At 34.5% G+C, this 21,698-nt stretch overlaps 1 protein-coding gene across 18 annotated transcripts in view; it reads left to right on the top strand.

Moving 5' to 3' along the window:
• ROBO2 (roundabout guidance receptor 2) overlaps positions 1–21,698 on the top strand; it is a 1,635,491-nt gene that overhangs the window by 1,414,679 nt on the left and 199,114 nt on the right. The gene's annotated exons all lie outside the window — the stretch shown is intronic.

Below are 21,698 nucleotides of genomic sequence, written 5' to 3'. Positions count from 1 at the left end.
GCCAAAGACATTCTGCATTTTTTCCTGTAAAGTTCAGCATTAATTCACAGGGGCCTAAGATGGCTGTATTTGTGCTAATGCTAAACTTGAGGTGGAATGGCCTTAATTTTTCTCGGCCTCCACAGAAATATCAAACTCTATTTGAATGGGTGTATAATGTAAATATATGTGAACATATAATATATAAATTTATGTGCATGCACAAAAGGTATGCACAAACAATATTCACACACACTCTCTCTCTCCCTCTCCCTCCCTCTCTCACCTCCTTAGGGAGTGAAAAAAATAATACTGTTTAGATAGGAAGGAGAGAAGAAGAGAGAGAAAGAGGGAGGAAAGGAACTTTTGCTTGCCTAAGGAAAGCTGTGTTCAACTTCAGAAATTCAAATAATTTACCAATCCACTTTATTTTCCCCCAAAAGCTGTATATGAATTTAAAAAGAAACTTGTAAAAGTAGAAACAAAATTAACTCAGCTTCCAAAGCTCATATGGGGTAGGGGTATTTCTGTGTTCTGTTATCAATCTTATTCATTTCATCACTGACTGACGAGGAACTTCACATTTTAATTTAATCCTAGTTGAAACCTCTACAAATGCCATTGCTACAAGGAAAGTGATCTGGATACTGCACGGGTCATGCATAGTGTGGAATACATAGGCCCAATTTATCAGTGTGTGTAGGCAAAGGAACAGAGATTAAGTTAACCCACAAATCTCTGCATTTGGGAGTATCCAGAGTGGCTACTCAGACACTGCTAATGAAGTTGCATCTGATAGAAATATTGTCAGACTATGAAGTGTTTCAGGCTACTGAAAAGGCAGTGCCAAATTAATAATAAAAATACCAACCTGTATTGTATCTATCACCTGCTAGCCGGGGTGTAAGCTGTTGATATATCATCTCATTTAATTATCACCATATCCTGAGATGGGTGCAGGTTTATCTCTATTTTATAACTAACATTGATATGAGCTCATATTTGCATAGCTGGTAAGTGGTAAAGCTGGGATTTGAACTCCTGTGCACGTGAATAGATGTAGTTTGTTAATTGGGAGGACTGCATCCAGGCAAAAGTTTCCAATCCCAGAGGAAAGAAGGGCTGGCTATTGCCTGCAGTGGATGGCTTGCTGGCTCCCATGGGAGAAAAGGGCAAGGGAAGGAAATAGCAGCAAGTTGTTCATTCATAAACCATCATTTTCCCAAGTGCAAGGCTTGCAGTTTCTGCACCTGGTACATTGCTGACTCATCTCACCTGAATCATTTTAGTCAGCTTCATTGTGTTTGCAAGATCTGCTAATTACCTCACTGGAATAATTTAAACTATCAATAAAGAATGCAATAAATCATTAAAGATAATGGTTAATAAGGAAAAATAATTTTGACTATTCAGCTTCCATTGATCCTTGATATAAAAAGATTAATTTTATGTTCTATTTTTAAACTTACAGGCAACCATTAGCTATTTCTTTTGGCAGAGTTGGGCTGAGCTGGTTTTTCATTAAAAACTTGGCATTTATCTTATCATTGAATTCTTACTGTGATATCTCATTCCAGGAACAGAAAAATATTGTGACTTACCAAGAAAGTGCAACAAGACAAATGTTACCCGTTTAATAAAAATCATCGTGGCCTAGCTCTGAAATACATGCAGTTTTAGTAGTATTACTGAAATCTTCATCATTTTGAACCTACCTAGGTACACATACTTCTTACTCTGGTTAATTTAGAAAATTGATCTTCCTTTTAGACCAAGAGGAAGTGTGTGATTTTATTTGTTACTGAAATTTAATGGGGATACAGTTATCAAAGTTATGTGATCTGAAATACATAACAATGGAAATATTTTATGTTTTGGGCATTCCTATAAAGGCTTAGGGGATATTTTAGTGTTTATGTCCATTTGAATGTTCTCAGAAGTGGTCATTTTTCATTTATTTTTTATTTTTTGTTTTTGCTATGGCTAGACAAAATTGTACAGCAAGAAATACCTATACTTTGTAGTTATGTTGGTCCACTGCATACCATGATTATATTATGTAAAGCATATATGCATGACATCAAGAAGTTTTAGTGCATCAGGAAGTTTTAAACATTGTCATCTTAACAGTCTAATAAAAATAATGCATTTTGTGTTAAAACACATAACTGTGGAAGAGAAAGTCAGAACCATACTGTGCAATTTTGACTTTTTAAAGATTAGAACCACATAATTAATGCTAATCTAAAGTTATATCACCTAAGAAATTTTTACTTATGAAAAGCCTGCACTTTGCCTAATCTGAAAATTTTAGAGACATGTGTAACAAAACAACAGAGCATATTTTAGAACCATAACCTACCATTAAAGCAGATCAGCCATTTGAAAGTATCTTCAAGAATGGTAGGTCACAAATACAATCTCTCTCTTCTGTTTTACTTCTTCATTTACCGATTCTGGAATAGGCCAGCAGCTACATTTTATTACCATTCTTAAATACACCTGACTTGTTTTATCAGACGTTTCCCCATATTTTGAAGCTATCACTATGGCCACAACTGGTACCCAACTTTTAGCATAGAATGGAAATGAAAAGTAGCAAGCTGATATTTCCTTCCTCTCTCAAACCTGATGGGAAATTCTTTATGCAATCAACCAATCAATAAAATCTACTGTACTGGTGTCTGAGGGAAGTCCAGCAAAATATAGAGAGCCAAGGAAATTACTATTTTGTTCTGTCCATACATCTTTTGGTTGCAAGTAATCAAAAAAAATAAAAATAAAACAGTGCAAAATTGCTCATGTGAAAAGTTGGTTTATTGCAAAGATGTCCCCATTATTTTATGCAATAAGGACAGAAAATGAAATTAAAATTAGCAAAGCTGAACGACAAGTTTGTAGTCTTCTCTATGAAACACATTGTTCTCTCTGAATCCTATTTCTCTCTGCATTATGGTGTCTCTTAGTTCTCTGTGTTTAAACCTCTTATCTGTGGTGTGACATGGCCCATTCAAGTTAAAATTTCATGGCCTCTTAGCTCCACTGCTCACTAATGGTTGCCAACAGTTGATAGAGACAGAGAGAGAGAGAGAGAGAGAACATCTGGATTAGCAGGGCAGATCCCATGAGTGAGACCTTGACCTTGTCCACTCTGCTGTGACCATGGAATTAGATCAAGTGGGTCTAGTAGTGGAACAGACAATGATAGGCATGATTCATATAACCCTACTCCCTATGTTTGGAAACATGGCATAGTCACTGAATGATATCTAGAAATCCAAGCCAGATTTGGTTTGTGGTTTTGAATAAATTCTATGGGGAAGGGAAGACTTGAACCAATTCTTGAAGGATAAGTAGAAATTGACAGGTGGGGAGAAAGATCAATTCAAATTGGAAGAGTGGTAAGAGCAAAGTCTAAAGATTGGATCCTGGAAGAGAGCTTTACTGAATAGGTACAAGAAGAGTGAGGAGAGCCAGGTCTGCATGAAGATATGAGGAAAGCTGAGGAAAGAAGCTTTGTGGAAAATTTTGCAGGAAAGGCTGTGAACTCACAGAATAGAAAATTTAGCACTTGGCTCTTGTCACCCAGAATGAGCTGGCTTCAGCAAACAACTGCTTAGTATGTGAGAGGTGATAATAATCTCAATGTCAATGGAAAGGAAAGTTGCATGTGGGAAAACTTGAAAAATAATCAGTGGGATTTAATGGGACATGGAAGCAAGAAGGAAATAAAGAAGATTTCAACAATTTATGCATAGGTGAAAGGGTTATGATGATACCATAACTGAGAAGGGATATAAAAATCCATTCATGGAGATCTGCATTATGATAGGTCAGCATGTGGTATACTTACATAAAAATCCTTCCATTCAACAAGTATCTATGGGAGAGCAAATACTAATGAGGAAAAGCTTAACATTCTACATGCTCTACAAGATAATTTTCTAATTAATTGTTGAAGTCACCTACAGTTCAAAAATAGATGTAAATAATTATTGATTTCTATTAAATTAAGCTGCTCTTTTCAGCTTTTAGTGATGACCTTACTTGCCCGTTCTTCCTGAAACGGCACCCCCACTGGACTCTGAGCCTTCCGAAAGCAGAGTCTATCTTACTTTAATCCTGTGTTCCCAGCATCTAGCTCAGTATTTGGTTGATACTGTTCAATAAATGTGGTTTGAGTTAAGGAATACAGAATCTATGATTGGCTCCATAAAAGACAAAGGCTGTGATAAAAGTGATGGAAAGGGGCAGGCTAGTTGATTTCAATTCTTAGCCCTAGAGAAGATGCCTACCTATGCGAAATTTAAAGAGGTACTTTGCAGTTGTGGTTGTTGTTGTCATTCCTGTCAAATCTTAGGAGTCTATCAGTCTATGAGGAAGTCTATACAGCAGATTCAATAATAAAAATATACGTCTTGATGCTGATAGTTTCACTGCCTCCAGAGTGAAAACTCCAACAGTAACTGGATATAGAGATACCCTTGAACTTCCAACCCTGGAACTAAGGATAAGAATTAAGAGACTTGTGTTGAATATCGATATAGCTATACATATTTAGCAAAATGAGTCAGCACAATTCCCTCTGTGGCATACAATGTGTATAGGATATGCTTCGTACTTTATTTTTTTTTTAGCAATTTGGAATAAAATCTTTGTAACGTGTTTTGGCTATTTTTATTAATGGATGTAGTCTGAATAAGAACAAGAGGGATTATAAAACAAAATAAAATCATTTTGATATTCAAGCTAGAGTAGTGACACAAAGAATTTTATGGGAAATATAAGGAATGACATTTTTTTCCTTTTAAACCTGATTACTTGAAGTGAATTCTACATGAGGAATGCAGATGTCCTCTGTGAATTTGTCAGGTTCCCCAAATTCATTTGCCAATAATAGTGTGCAAAATGGCAGATCATTTTGCAGAGAAACAGTATTAGATGAAGTTTTTAGTTACCTCACACCAGTCTATACAACTTCAGTGCCTGAAGGCTACGGAAACACTAATGATATTATAGACCAGGGGTTGGCAAACCATGATCTGTAAACCAAATCTAGTCCACCCCTTAAATTTTTAAGATAATTTTGTTGAAACACAGTCCTGCGTATAAGCATATTGTCTATATGACTGTTTTAGGGTCATGGTGGCAAAAGTAAGTGGTTGCAACAAGAGACCTTTTGGCCTGTGAAGCTAAACTTTTCAGAGAAAATGTTTGCCTATCCTTAGATAGTCCTTAATTAATCCTTAACACCATAAGGAGTGTGGGGAATTTCATTCACAGTTCTGACTCTGAAGCACAGGTATGGATCTTTATGGATCAGTGCAGTCTGCCTTGCTGTGGCTTTAGCTTCCTCTTGTATTTCCTTGCCCCAGTATTCAGTGATTGATACAAGTCCATGTGGCCAGAATTGATTCACAAGGTCTGAGAAGGAGGGGACTCTAGCAGGACATAGGCTAAAGACCTAAGAGAGTAGAACTAGGTTAATTTCTTCTATGGTTTTCTGGACAACTGGAGAAGTAAGGAATGTGGCTAGGTTTAGGGACATTTATCTCTATTGGAGGCTAGTGATGAAGGTGTCACTTGCAGGGTTGAATCTTCTCTGCTTCATTCCATCTCACCACCACTGTTCCCACTACTAACCTCTCAGCATCTCAGACCCTTCTCATGATGCATCTTGGGGTGAGGAGCCATGTAGACATGAGTTAAAAGATTTTGTCTTGGGTAGGAACTAATAAAGCAAGTATTGGAGAGATGAAGAAGTTATTATAAGCAACTGTGAAGAGGAAAAGGGTGTTCCTGGGCCTTTGGGGTATCTGATTTTCTTACCTGGGAGAGATGAACATAAACTAGGTGTTGCTTATCCTGTATTAGACTTTCTTAAATAACCCTCTATTATGCTCTATTATTCTGTATTAAACTGGTAGCATCACTGCTCGATGACACTAATGTAATATTTGCCATGGGCCAGGCAGGGTGCTTGGCATTCTCCAGCACTCCACTCCAATGATTTCCCTCCTCCCTCTTAGATATAGTCCTCATTACCTAATCTTTCAATGATTGAGTTCCTTAACGTAGGTGGATATGCTTTCAAACTTCTCATCTATATGACCTCCCTAGAGAATCACATCTACTTTATGGCTTCAACCTTCTATAAACTGATAACTCAAATGCATAAGAGGTGAGTAACCTATCTTCTGAGCTTCAGATCTAGATATCCAACTGTCTGCTTGGAAACATTTCCATTTGTCTCACTCTCAATTTTGTTTGTTTTGTTTTATTCTAGTCTTCTTTAATTTCCTATCCTAGTGATTGTCTCCACCATTATGAAATTCCTCAGTCCAGGAATTGCTGTGTCAATCTTGTCCCTTCCCTTACCCTTATTTTCTGTATCTCATCAACAAAGTCAGTGGATTTTCTCTCCTAGATATCATTGCAAATCCATCTGCTTCTTTCTATTCATGCTGCCACCATCCTGGCCACAGCAGCCCCATTTCTCCACAGGAATAAGAAGCAGCTTATTATCTGGTCCACTGGAAGCCACTCTTAGCCTTATTCATGTGCTGTCCTTGAAACTTTTCAATGACCTCCTTTCACTTTTCAGAAAAAGTTTAATATTGTGAATGTTAACTACCAGCCCTTACATAGTCCTTATGTAGTCTTTTTCACTTCTTCCCACATGCCATTCTTCTTCCTATCTTTGATTATGTGATTCCCTCTGTGGAGAAGGCCTCTGCTTCCCTATACTAGACAATATCTTGACCTCCTTCTCTGCAGAACTGAAGTTGTATCTGAATGTGATTTTTTTTTTCAAGAATGATCAGACTAGGTAAGGTGCCCTAAATTCCCCATGTGTAGCCATAATCACAGTCATAATTGATTAAATTAGTACTTTTTTTTTAAGGTTTTATGTATTTATTTATTTGAGAGAGAAAGAGCAGGAGCAGGGGGAGAGGCAGAGGAAGAGGGAGAAGCAGACACCTGGCTGAGCAGGGGACCTAATAGACGGCTCAATCCCAGGACCTCATCCCAGGACCTTGAGATCACGACCTGAGCCAAATGTAGATGTTCAACTGATTGAGCTATACAGGTGCCCCAAATTAATACAGAATTATGTAAAATCTGTCAGCCTCACTAAAATGTAATCTCTAGGAGGGCAAGGGCTATATATTCCTAGTTAGGGCTATGTTTCCAGCCCCTAACACAACTCTATAAATATTGAAAGAATCCAGTCTACTTGCTGACTGAGCTTAACACTTACAACCTTATAAGACACTTACTTTTAACACCATTCAAAGTAACTAAGTAAAACTAACTTTCAAACCTAGGCTATCAAACCCTCCAACCATGCACTGTAATATATTACAATATACTAAAAAGAAGGTTTAGGGTTTATTTCTGTCCTCCTTGTTCCCCATTGGCATGTATAATGAAACGTTGATGAGGTCCAGCAACTGGATCTTAGGTAAAGGAAGAGCAAATCAATATGTAACAGTGTTTTTGGTGTTAAGGGTCAAATTCAATAAATTGTGTATCTTATTACTGTTACATAGATAACGGCTGCACTGGATATCATTCTTTTATTTTAAGGTCACTTAGTCTGAGTATTATTATTTTTAATGCATTCACACATAAAATGAAGAAATGGCCTAATAATGAATACTTGATCCCCAAATCATGAAATCAATTTTAATACGCTTGGAAGATTTAATATTTTCTTAGTGTGGTGAGATTGATGAAGTCCTGTTAATGAATATATTGATGAGATTGAAGGAAAATGAGTTCTATGGTCTTTTGTCATCTCATCCCCAGTGAGATGAACCTGTGATACAAACTAAAAAGTAGGTAAGGAAGGTTTTAAAGCAACCGTATTAAGTGTAAAAAGTTAATTCTTAACTTTCTGGGCTTTTTAAAATTATAACTGCATTTTTTATGTAGATAACAAATATAGCTAATTTTCTCAGAAAATTTATTTGAAATCAATACCTTTATTTTTTAAGTATCTTAAATAAATACCCTATGGGTCTGTTTATTTTCTTTCTAGACCAGGGATTATATGCTCAAAAAGAACTTGTTTTCCCGATACATCAAAGTGTTTTATTTAAGATCACATTTTATTAAAAATCTAATCTAGTAAGAAAATGTCTTTTTAAACCAAGTATATACTAAGGAATGTGAAAAGTAGCTCTTGCTTTAATTAAAATTTTCTTTCTAAAACATTCATATTTTAGAGGTAATTCTGAATACAGATTTAAGTTTCAAAAGATTTTTTTCCATCTAATGTCTACCCATCAAGCTGTATTCCCATGTTAACTAGCTTGAAGACAGTTACTAATTGTACCCCCAATTTGTAATGCATCAGTTTAGCACTATTGATCTACTTAAAAAAATGAAAGTAAACTAAGCAAGAGCCAGTCTCAGTACCAAAGGAATGATATATTGATTTCATCTGACAATGCTTTGTCTACAGATCAATGTGTATATGCAGCATAGACCAGTTAAGAATGAAACAGGATGGGAAAAGGTCATGAAAGAAACAGTATCCAAGATTACTGGACACCATGAAATGAACAAATCTTAAAGTTTATCTAATAGGTGTTAGTAAAGGAATTCAGTAGACTTGCTGTGCAAAAAATTCACAACGAAAATATTTAATGACTAAAATATTATACTACTATCTACTTTGAAGAAACTAAGACTCACTTCTTAGTTGAGAATGAATTTGTAGTATATTTGTGATATGAAGGCATGATGTAAACTCAGTCTTCCTCTCATTTTACCATTGGAGGAATCTTTGCTGATAAAAACCTGTTCCCAATTCCCTCAATCAAACACTTGTATTCCAATGTCCTCAAGTCTAGAGTTCTCGGACACCTCCTTCTAGGCCTTATTTTAGATCCTAATGGTTGATCTGTATTATCCTCTGGGAACCAAAGCTTGCATTTACCTCTTGGTCTTTTCCAGGCTTTTATTAGGATAGGCATACCTTTTTTCACCCTGACAGCAGAATTTAATGTGGAACATAAAATGCCATATTATTCAATACATCTCTTGTGTCTTTCATGATATTTTGGTACTATCAAGTTGACCCCTTCCTAAGTAGAACCATTTATTTAGTTTATAATCTGATTAGCTCTTTATAGACTTTCTTCTTTTGTTTTTTTTTTTTTTTTTTTTTTACTTTCTTCTTTTGAATCTTGATTCATTTCCTTAAAATATCTTTCTTTCTTACTTTAAACATATACATGTATTATGACTTTGGATTTAATTCTCCAATTAATGTTTATCCTACAGCTACGCTTGTTCTTAGAGAGTTGAATGTGTATGATTTGTAACGCAGGTGTTTCTTAGGTTCTCCAATCCATATTTTATATTACCTTCACATTTTCTTAAGTTTCAGATTTTTAAAAATGCAATATATCAGCCTGGGCTGGTAAAAGGTTGAGAGATGGAAGAAATATTTTCTAGCATAATAATAAAGTACTATTTCATCAGGTGCTAGCTTTCTCCTCTATGGAATAAAATTTAATATGGTCTAGGAAAATATATGCATATGCAAAAAATTCTCTTTGTATATATATATTTTAAAGATTTTATTTATTTACTCATGAGACACACACACACAGAGGCAGAGACATAGGCAGAGGGAGAAGCAGGCTCCATGCAGGGAGCCTGGGTCTCAATCCTGGGTCTCCAGGATCAGGCTCTGGGCTGAAGGCAGTGCTAAACCGATGAGCTACCCAGGCTTCCCCTCTTTGTGTATTTTTAACCACTTTATTATAGAACCAGAAAAGGCTAATTACAACATTATATCAATGGGGGAAAAATAGCCTACCATAATCTTTCTTTTTTCCCTCCATCTGCAGCTTTTATTTTCTGGGACTTATTATTTTAAGAGAAAAACTGTCATTCCATATCAACATTGGTACTTTAAGAATAAAGATATTCTATTTTATCAATTATTCTAGTTAGCATGTCTTTGGGGATTTTTGAGGACACTAACACAGTCAGATGTGAACTTAAGAGATAATACAAAAAGAAAATAGAATTTATGTGTAGCAATACTGGATTTCAAAATAATATAAAAATAATCAGAATGTTATCTTCCAAAAAGTATATGCAATTTGGCATTTTCTTATTTAGATGTTATCTTTGTTTTTAAAGCCAATTTTAATGTTTTTTTTTTTTATTTAAAACCTAAGAAATAAGGACAAAAATACTCCTCTAAACCAAACAGCAACAACAACTGTAATAACTTATGTGCAAAGGAAATGCATGTCAACTTTAGGAAGCAAAGCTGTGCAATAAGGCATAATGCATGTTCACTCCTATTGTTTATGCAACTTGTATTAGCATTAAGAAGTGTGAGTCTTGGGGATCCATGGGTGGCTTGGCGGTTTAGTGCCTGCTTTCCACCCAGAGCGTGACCTTGGAGTCCCGGGATCGAGTCCCATGTCCTGTTCCCTGCATGGAGCCTGCTTCTCCCTCTGCCTGTGTCTCTGCCTCTCTCTCTATGTGTCTCTCATAAATAAATAAATAAAATATTAAAAAAAAAAAAACTTGTGCTGGAGAACTGAATTATAATGTGACTGGGAGAGAGGACCCCTGAGTGGCTCAGTTGGTTAAGCATCTGCTTTGGGCTCGGGTCATGATCCCAAGGTCCTTGAATTGAGCCCTGAATCCCCGTCACATTGGACTCCCTGCTCCACAGGAAGTCTATTTCTCCCTCTCCCTCTACCTGCCACTCCCTCTGCTTGTTTGCTCTCTCTCTGTCAAATAAATAAATAAATAAATAAATAAATAAATAAATAAATAAAATATTTTAAAAATAATGTGACTAGGGTCAGATATTTGGATTTAGGTAGAAGTGTGGTTATTATTTCTTTATTTTTTATTATTTTATTATTTTTATTTTATTTTTTAGTATTACTTTATAAACAGAAATACATCATAATCATTAATAATTTTTGTAAGTTAGCAACAGAAATACATAGTTTTAAGTACTTCGTAAAAAAAGCATCTAATTTTAGTTTATTTCTTTGGTTCTTATATGTACATTAAAAAGATATTTGTGTAGAACTAGAGAATATCTAAGCTCTCTAAGGGAGATGGAATTAGAAAAATTTCTTTATTATATCATCCATCACAACCTTGCAGATAAGTGAGGGAATTTAACATTGTTTTCACAACCTAGCATAGAAAATGGCTGAGGTTTTTTTTTTAATATTTTTATTTATTTATTCATGAGAGACACAGAGAGAGAGAGGCAGAGACATAGGCAGAGGGAGAAGCAGGCTCCCTGCAGGGAGCCTGATGTGGGACTCAACCCCAGGACTCAGGATCACACCCGGGCCGAGGGCAGGTGCTCAACACTGAGCCACCCAGCAGTCCCAAAAAATGGCTGAGTTTTTATTTGCTAATTACCTATTCATTCAAAATTCCACCTGGAAAACCAAAGAAAGTCTCTTTTGAAAATTTCCAAAGTGAAGTATGACAGTCTTCTGTGAACACACTGTGTTCTCTGACAAATCTCTTCTTTTTTTTTTTTTTTTTTTTTTGGTTGACAAATCTCTTCTTGATCTTGGCATTTGGATATCAGAAATTCCATCAGTGGGAGGCTCCTTGTTCAGTAAAGAGTCTGCTTCTCCCTCTCCTTCTGTCTGTCCTCCTGCTCCTTCTCTCTCTTATACACTCTCTCTCAAATAAATAAATAAATTCTTAAAAATAAATAAATAAAATTAAAAAAAAATTCTGAGTTGGAAGCCAAGAGAGTATGGTATGAAAAACTAGGATAATAAATAAAATATACCAATATGGTAGTGGAAATCTATGCCTTGTAGCAACTTAAAACGTTCTTAAGACTTAGGTCATCTTGTACATGATGACTGGGAGATTTGCACTTACAGTACCCATTCTTTGGTATACACTCAGCTTCATATACAAACTTTTCGGCCTCTGCAGCCTTGATTAGTCTGGAAAATGCAAGCTTGCCTTCCCTCACGCTTTCTCTCTCTCCATCTGTGTATATCTGTGCTGACCTCTGAGGTGGCTGAGCAAATGGCAATAGGGACAGCGTGATGGACAGGTAACACTAGCAATTGTCCAAATTGCTGTGCACCTAGACCGATTTCTTAGCATTTCAGACCTGACACTGAGTTTTCTCAGATATTAAATCAGTATAAAGCATATGTAGGGAAAGATTGTGCATACTTGATGTGTGAAAGAGCACTCTACATTGCTAGAACATTTAAGGCTATTTAAGTTGAAAAGTGTGTATCTGAAAAGGCATATATACCAAAAGAAAGGAAACACACACACACACACACACACACACACACACACGCACATTTGATATTATATATATTACCTTGAACAACATGGGTTTGAACTATGTGAATGTACTGATAGTTTTTTTTATATAAATACAGAGCAGTAGTATTAAAGTATTTTCTCTTCCTTATGATTTTCTCAGTAACATTTTCTTTTCTCTAGCTTACTCTAATATTCCAGTGTATAATACATATACAAAATGTGTTTTGACTGTTTATGTTATTGGTAAGGTTTCTAGTTAACTGTAGGCTATTGGTAGTTAAGTTTTTGAGGTGTTAAAAGTTACAGGTGGATCTTTCATCTATCTTGGGAGTTAGTGCCGCCAACCCCCGTGTTATTGAAGGGTCAATACATACACATATATATGTATATTATGTTAGCATTAATAGATATATCTATTATATATCAGTAAAGGATATTTTTTATGTATTTAACCATATAAATTGTTACCACTTAAAAATGTAAATAACATGCATCTCACTAGCCATAAGAAAATGGGACAACAGACCAGTTTGACCCATAGGCTGTTGTTTGCAGATCCCTACGCTAAACTATACTTTAAGTACATACAAAATATGAGATACTTTTTTGTATGTGGAGGTTGAGTTACTAAATAACTATCCTATATATATGTTTTATATTATATATACATATATATATGTTAACTACTAATAGCCTACTATTGACTATAAACCTTTCTGATAACATAAACAGATTATATATATACACACACACACATATATTAAATTTTACAATTACCATCAGCTTTGACCATTAATTTTCTCAGTGTTAATCAAATAGAGTATTTACCATTATCAATTAGCCATTAAACTAATAGCAAAAAATGAATGATATCTTGTAAGTCATTAAGAACCAATTAATATCATAAAATTTCCAGACTCTGAACTCATAACTTTATTGTAATAGCACTCTGCTTTATCTACTTTGTTCATGATTTGAACATGATGATCAATGATGTATGTTAAAATATGAGCAATGTGTCAATTATAAAAGGGAAGAATCTGATGATTTTTCCATTGCATTGAATCTGTATTTTATCAAGCTCTGTAGTTTTGTGGGCTCTTATATATGAATTAGTAATTTGATATCCATATTAGCTCTGGAAAAGATGGGTTGCATTTTTCTCTTCTTCTGTCCTCTGGCATATGCTGAAATAAATCCTTATGGTGTTCACCATAGAAGAGAATAAGAACAACAGGAAAAAAGTGTCTTCCTTAAGCTAGAAAGAGGATTTCTTGCATTAATGCAATTCTAGGAAGACATCCTCTTGATTATCCCCAGTGGGGACTGCAAAGCAACAGTCTAAGGCAAGATTGTCAATCAATTTTGAAAATTCCACTTCCTTCAACAATGTCTGTTTCTTTCTTCTCTCTCCTATTTTTCTCTCCTCTCTCTCCTCTCCTCCTCCTCTTCTTTCCTAGAAAAGCATTTTAAACAGAACATTTCACATTCCAACATCTGGTAGGTCTCTTCTAGATAGACACCCTCATATATATAATACCTTGTTCTCTGAATGGCTTTTTCTTCAGCTTTATCGAAGTATCAACAAATAAAACTATAAGATCTTTAAAGTATAACATAATGATTTTGTATACTCTAAATGGCTTTTTACCAAGCTAAACACTTTGCTGTGGTACTGGTCCAGCAGGCAGCGGAGTAGTGTTTGCAGAATAAATGATGTAGCAGAAAAATATGCACATGCAATTAAATTTTACTTAATCTATAGTTTTAAAATATAAGATTTATTACATTGGGATTCAATTTAAGAGACAAAGAACATACATGTAGCTAAAGTGCACAAGTTGTTTCCAGTTATGTTAATCTACTGTATGTTTTCTGTAACAATGAAAGAATGATAGTTCAATAAAATGACCACTGCTGATAACCATTTCCTTTCTTGCAATGCTCTTTGCCTGGTTTTTACATATGATACATTTTTATATCATTTGGCCAATAGAAAAGCCTAATTTTTATATAGATGGCTATAATGTACTTATTGAATCCAGAACTTTTCCCCTGTAATTAGTATCCTATGCCATTTTATATCTTTCTTTGTACTGAATGACAAAATTCATGGATAACTTGGGAGTCTTTTGATATAAATAAAAATTAAATTATAACACTTACTATTGACTATTTTTTAAATAAATATAATAATGTTGCATTTACAGTAATAAAGAGTTATTTTTTATAATGGGTTTTGCATATGGTTTTAGTAGTTATACACTGGGTATCTCAGCCAGTATATATAGGTCATGGCATGATAAATTGAAGGTTTTTATATTTTTCATTCTATTAGAAGTGAGATGAGAAATCAGGGAATAAATCTACTGTATTTATGGTAAAGTAAACATTTGATAATTTCTCATGGTCTCTCCTTGAGTAAAATGTCTTAAAATTTCCCTAAATCTCATTACTTATGTGAAAGCCCAATTTTATTTGTTTATTGATTCTTACATGGATGGAAGGAAGGTCACAGCCTAAAGTACAGTCTTTGAAATTGATCAGTTTTTGCTGGATTCCTTTTCTATTTTCACCGTTGTGAAATGACCTGGTTCTAGAAACTCCCTCTCCAGAAATATCTGAGGTTGAAGGAAAAGGATGAGAAGGGAGGATCTCTCATTGAGCATTCAGGGCTCTAAGTCTACTTTCCTTTCTTCCCTGTGTCTCCGCTTTTCCTTTCCTTGCTTTAAGTCTTTTTTTAGATTTTCCAAAATCTATGCAATTCTTTCTGACAAAGATTTTATACTGTGTCTGAAAAGTCAATGTCAAATGGAGAAGATACAAGTAAGAAGTGTAGAGTAGTGAGTACAGTATAGTTCTACATGACATTTCCTCCTTGTGAACATTTTCCTTTTTCATTTTGGGGCTTGTCCCCATGTGATCTTCATCTTCCAACTGTTTTTTCTTTCTTTTGTTTTGTTTTAATGGAGAAGCTCTTTGCCATTGCTCTTCAGTTTAAGTATTGTATTCTTTTGTTTAATCCAAGAAACATGTTTTGAAGTCTGCTGTGCAAAACATGTAATGTGTTCAAAAAAATGACAGGAGGGATTCCTGGGTGGCTCAGCTGTTGAGAATCTACCTTTGGCTCAGTTTGTGATCCCAGGGTCTGGGAATCGAGTCCCACATCAGGCTCCTTCCAGGGAGCCTGCCTCTCTCTCTGCCTATGACTCTATCTCATGAATAAATAAATAAAATCTTTTAAAAAATACCAATACTTCTTATTTAATGTTGTTGTAAAACAATATTCAAAAAACATTTTGGGAGGGTTAAAAATAAAATATAATAGAAAAATACATATCTTTATTTCTGAATTTAAAGAATTCCTTTATGCACCAAATTGTGCTGCATAAGAAATCAGTATTCCAAAGGGCATCTGTAAAGTGAAGCCTTTGGGATCAAACTGAAGAAAAATGACCACCCAGAGTAAAATTTACAAGATAAATGTCTTTTTTTTTTTAAGATAAATGTCTTTGGTTGAGGTTCTGAAAGTGACTTTTTTGCCTCTGGTAGACAACAAACTGCTAGGTTCTAAACTTTAAAATCAATTTTGGTGAATAGACTTAAAGCTACTGGAAGAATACTATCCCAAGCTATTATTCTTGGCAATTTAAAGAAAACACATTTAGAAGAATCATTTTTGCTGAGCTTTATCAACATTTTGTTTATAGAGTAAGAAAAACTTTAAAGCATTTTAAATTTGAATTTTTTTTTTCTAGGTTTAAGCACAGAACATTTTAGAATTGATTTCTAAATATTAGTTAAAATGTAAAAGTAATATAAAATTCACAATCATGAATTGTTGCATGCTGCTATTTCCAGTTCAAAAAAAGAGTATAACCATTACATTACGCAAGACCATTCTGTTATGTAAGATTTAACCCTGTATAATTAAGAATTACTTGAAGAGATACCATGATTATAAAAGTCTGGTGATAAACATCCAAAACTGATGAATATTAAAATAGTTTTAGTACAATCTCATCTTGGTGTTTGACTAATGTTCTATCTTTTGGTATTAGTCGAATAACTATAGCACTGTGACATCCCCTGCCCCACATAGCAGATGCCCTGCAGCGTCAACTGGCTTTACCAGGGTTTATGTGTGTAGCATTCTCATTTGCACCATTGTACAAATGAATACATTTCATTTTTATTTTCTGAAAAGTGAACAAACTTTCAAGAAAAAAAATAATAAAATCTAGTAAGTCTAAGCCTTCTGATCCAAGATCAATGGTAGTGCAACATATGTGAACATCCTAAATAAAGTGTCTGAAATGGTTTTGCAAACTTTACAATGCTATATAAATATTAATAATAATAAGCACTTTAATTTTGTATTCAGTGAGTAGGTAGATTGAGTTCAAGCACTGAATGAAGTCAGTTAAAATGGCAGCACCTTTGGTAGTTTTAAAAATAGAATATACCTTAGTACATGTTACTTTTAAATTATATTTAAAGATAGTAAGAAACCAACTTTATTTTTTTAGGATTTTCTTTCTTTCTTTCTTTCTTTCTTTCTTTCTTTCTTTCTTTCTTTCTTTCTTTATGAGAGAGAAAGAGGGAGCAAGCACAAGCATGGGGAGGGAGAAGGACAAGCAGACTGAATGCTAAATGAAGAGCCCCATGCAGGGCTCCATCACATGACACTGAGATTGTGACCTAAGCCAAAAACCAAGAGTCATGCTTAATGGACTGAGCCACTCCGGTGTCCCAAAACCAATTTTAAAATGAAATTCAAGTCTAACATTGTTGGATCCCTCAAATATCTACTAGAGTTTGGTTGGATACAATCAGATGAAAAATAAATGTAAAATCAAAAGTCTTACTGTTGCTTATAATAACATTTGTATAGCTCTGAAGAGTGTATAGAATCATTTCTCACACATTATGTTTAATATTCTGCAAAACATTATTGTCAGATATATAGGATAGGTTGGTTATTATTATGATCCTTTTTTTCAGAATGGGAAATAGGAGAAAAATAAATTCAGTTTGACATGAATTTTTCCTCCTTTCAAACCTTAGGTTTCCAATACCTCATTGTCTAAGATCTTGGATAGTGTGGCAACAGCACTTGCATCTTCTGGTGCATAAAATAGTCTGTCTCACTCTTATTGACTCAAAGCACTGTAATTCTACTCAACATTATAACTAGTAAGCTTCTGACAGTACCATGAAAAATCATCTCCGAATAATATTGGAACATAAATGTATGTGCTTGCAGAGTTTCTGTTTTAGAGGTAGGATACTTCTACTGAAATTGAATTTTACATAATAATAGAGCAACTAAAGAAAAATCCCCATAATTGTCTTCATTTTTCCTCCAAAACACTTACTTCTATGTCCTTATCAGACACTAATGTAATTTATAATTTAACATCTTTTTGTTTTTTAAGATTTTATTCATTTGAGAATGAGTGAAAGTGAACCAGGGGAAGGGCAGAGGGAGAGGAAGCGGGAAAGAATCTTAAGCAGACTGGGCACTGAGCACAGAGCTCGATGTGGAGCTTGATCTCAGGATCCTAAGACCACAACCCTGAGCCAAAACCAAGAGTTGGATGCTTAACATACCAAACCACCCTGGTGCCTCTATAATTTAACATCTTAATCACTTCTCATATTTAAAGAAAGGATTTAGATCTTCTGATTTTCTTTGGAGAATTCTTCTCTCTTTTCCCTATGCAAGTCATAGCTATGTACTCACCAGGCAAACCTAGCATTAAGATGGCCATCCATCAAGGCACCTGGGTGGCTCCATTCGTTAAGCATCTGCCTTCAGCTCAGGTTATTATCACCAGGGTGTTGGGATTGAGCCTCTCATCCAGCTCCCTGCTCAGTGAGGAGCTTGCATCTCCCTCTGGCTGCTGCTCCCCCTGCTTGTGCTCTCTCTCTCTCTTTTGCTGTCAAATCAATCAATCAATCTATCTCAAAAAATTAAAAAGATGGCCATCCATAAAGCTAATGCCATGAGTTATCTAATACAGAGCCCCTCCATCATACTGAATATTATTTCTCTCTCTTTCTTTTTAAATTATTTCTCTTTTTTTGATTCCTATTTCATTGTTACCAACCTCACAGCCTTCTAAAATAATCTGTATATAACATCCCAGGCCTCATGCTTTTGTAAATTAGGTAGATAATGTCCCTAATTATTCTCACTTCTTTTCTTCTTCAGATTACTTCTGCATTTATTTCTCGTTTATTATTGTCCATACCTCATCTTTGAATTTGAAATTTCTCAATTTATTTACCATTCCCCTCTAAACTTCACATAAAGTAAATTCAAGAATACTGCTGAGTAGAATTTTAGTATTCATATCTCTCCTTCCTACACATATATTTGCATAAATTAGGTTAGGTTCATGTATTTATATATTTTATTAGAAAGACTAACTTCCTAATTAATACAGAAGATGAGGTTTTAAGAGAATATAAACTTTTAATGGTGCTTGGTAGATTTGAGTATGTAATTATGCACTTCCTCTGATTAGGTGGATTTGTGTGTATAAAACTTTCATATTTTAGTGGACATGTGTACATTAACTCATATCTCTGTGTAAATATCCTCAGTAACTCTGCTGAATGTCCTCTTATACTAATTTTTGCCTGTTGATGTTTATTAGTCTGTACTTTGTTAGGAAATTACACTTTGCAATGTTTAGTTAATTGAAACTAACATTTTGATACCCTGAAAAGTTTTAAAGAGGAATAAAGAGATTTAAATGTTCATGGGAATTCTTGATTTGCAGCCATTGCCGCCTGTACAGTGAAGTCTCTGAGTGAATCAGACATAAAATCCTGTACGGGAAAAAGGTGGCAATTACTGAAAAGAGCACACATCTGTTCATCTCGGGCTTTGGGAATTAGGAAAGACCTTTATTTACATTGTGTAATGTATAGAGGAAGAGCCTGGGTTTCATATCTGGTTAGTTAGTAGTATCTCGAGTTAGAAGTTGTCAGCAGAATTGTCACCGATGTTTGCAATGTCAGGAAGCATCCTTTCTAATTGCTATGACTGAATCAGGATGGGCCACGTATCTGCAGTGCAGTGCTTTCCAGTTCCAAAACCTGATCTGGTTTGGAACCATTCTCATTCTTTAAATGGCATATTGCCCTTTTTTGGCAAATAAAAATTAGTAAATGATTGATGGGCCACACCAGTTTGGTGACATCTCCTGCTGTATCGCTGACATATTTTGCTTTTTCCTTAGATGCAGCCTTTTCAAGGACTCAGATAATTCAGTGTCTTAGAGGAATGACTGACATGAAAGCAGAAAGCCTCTAGAATCATTAGCCACTCTGCTAATAGTAGAAAAATACATTTTTAAAAATGCAATCTTTTTTTTTAATTTAATGAAAAATATATTGGAATTAAGAATATGTCAGGATTGCTAACAACCACATGAAAAAATTTAACATTCAATGATTGTCATACATCTCTGAGTTGGTTGGATATAATTTAAAATGAACAAACAAAAAACTTATTTGGTGTAATATGAGCATGTTCACAAAAGATCCTCTCCCCTCAGTAATTATAATTTTTATACTCTCACCCTTAAATAGCCATACAAAAATGATCATATATGCTATCTAAAAGTGCCTTTTGACCAAAACTCATAAAATGAAAAGAAGACTCTTGCAATAATTAAGTAATTCTGTAAAACAAGGTTAGGGATTTTAGAAGTTTATCTACAAAGTCTTTCAATAGGAAAATGCACAGTTTAAATGCAGACATAAGCTTAACTTGGTCACTATGAAAGCTAGAATTTCCATGGTAGTTTCTTAGAAAGAAAGAAGTATAAAGTTGTGTTTTGTTTAACTCATTGTCCTAGAATAAAAAAGTAACATTGCTTTCCAAAAATTTAAAAGTGTGTTTTTGCAAATTTTAAGATAGCAAGACAATCTCTTTGTTGAAATATAAACCATAGGAATACTTGAAACTATTTCTAATACACTGCATAGGTGAAATAATTACTGAGGATGACATGTAGTAATTGGGTCTGTAACTCCAATTACCCTGAGGCATTGACTCATTTAGACTTATGCCTTTATTCATCATGTTTGTGAGATAAGCTTTTCTGTAGAAATAAATCCAGAGTAACTTCCCTTGAATTCAAGGATTCCACAACTCTCCTCTCTAGAGAACCGGCAAGAAATCATTGAATTATTTGCTAATTGTGAGCAAAATTTGTATTGATTTTTCTCTGTCTCTCTAGCTGATGTTAATAGCATCATACTTCAGGTCATTAAATACTTTTCAGCACCATCTAATTGTCAAAGAACCACTTACTAACACAAAATTGTAGACATTAAAGCCACATACACATGTGCATACAAACACAAAGAAAATGATGACACAGGCAGTTAATATTCTCTTTTCCCCCTTATATGGTAATATTTCACAATGGATATTACATGATTTGAAATGAATAATGATTTTAAATAGTATTAAAACTGCTATATCGCCAAACTCTAGCCCTGCCTGATTTAACTCCTGGGCGCTTATTAATTTCTCATCCTACCCCAGTTCCTGCTACTACAAAAAATATACAACAAATAATCAGTGTATGTCCAATTTTTGTCATTGTGCTGTCACATCCTTTGAAGTTTGATATGAGCATAACTTCTGATTTTCTTTTAAAATTACCTCATGGGTGTTAAAACAGATTTAACAATCACCTTACGGATGTAAAATGTGTATTTTTTTTTACACTGTTCAAGTGTTAAGTGTGGTTTCTAGTAAAACAAAACTATTTCCGTGTACTATAATCTCTACAATACATTAGCAGAATGTTTTAAATTAAAGATGCTTGTCAGTTCTCTGCACTGATACACAAAATTATTGACCAATAAATTTGACTAAATTTAGCAAAATAAAGCTATGGAGAAAAACAGAAAACAATCCTTTGGATGCTCATGATAGGCTTTTACATAGGAAAAGCTATTCCTCTCATGGCCCCTAAATAGTTGTTAAAACCAATGTACCTCATCTTTGACATCTGTTTGAGCAGAATGAATCCATTTTAAATCCCCAAATCACTTTCACTGTGACAGAATGGAGTAAATGAAACAAAATGGTTTGGGGAAATGAGAAAATGTAAACAAGCCAATCAGATGCCATTTAATTTCCTGGAGAGCCAGAAGTTTTCTCAAAGAAATGTGAGATCACACTTTGGTAAAGGAAAACCTCTATAAAACCCATTGCTATTTGAGGGAAGTTTCTCTCACATACATGGAGATTTAAATTGATATTGTGCCCAGTAATATTTCATAACAACATCCAAGACTAATAAGTTATTTAGCAGTATTGCTACACAGTCCATGAATACCTATCTGTTCTTGTATATACAGAAAGAAAGCACCAT

The sequence above is a fragment of the Canis lupus genome, chromosome 30, assembly GCF_048164855.1.
Source record: "Canis lupus baileyi chromosome 30, mCanLup2.hap1, whole genome shotgun sequence".
In the NCBI taxonomy this organism is placed as follows: Eukaryota; Metazoa; Chordata; class Mammalia; order Carnivora; family Canidae; genus Canis; species Canis lupus.
The sequence above is the reverse complement of the archived record's forward strand: the minus strand, read 5'-3'. Positions and strand labels throughout refer to the sequence as shown.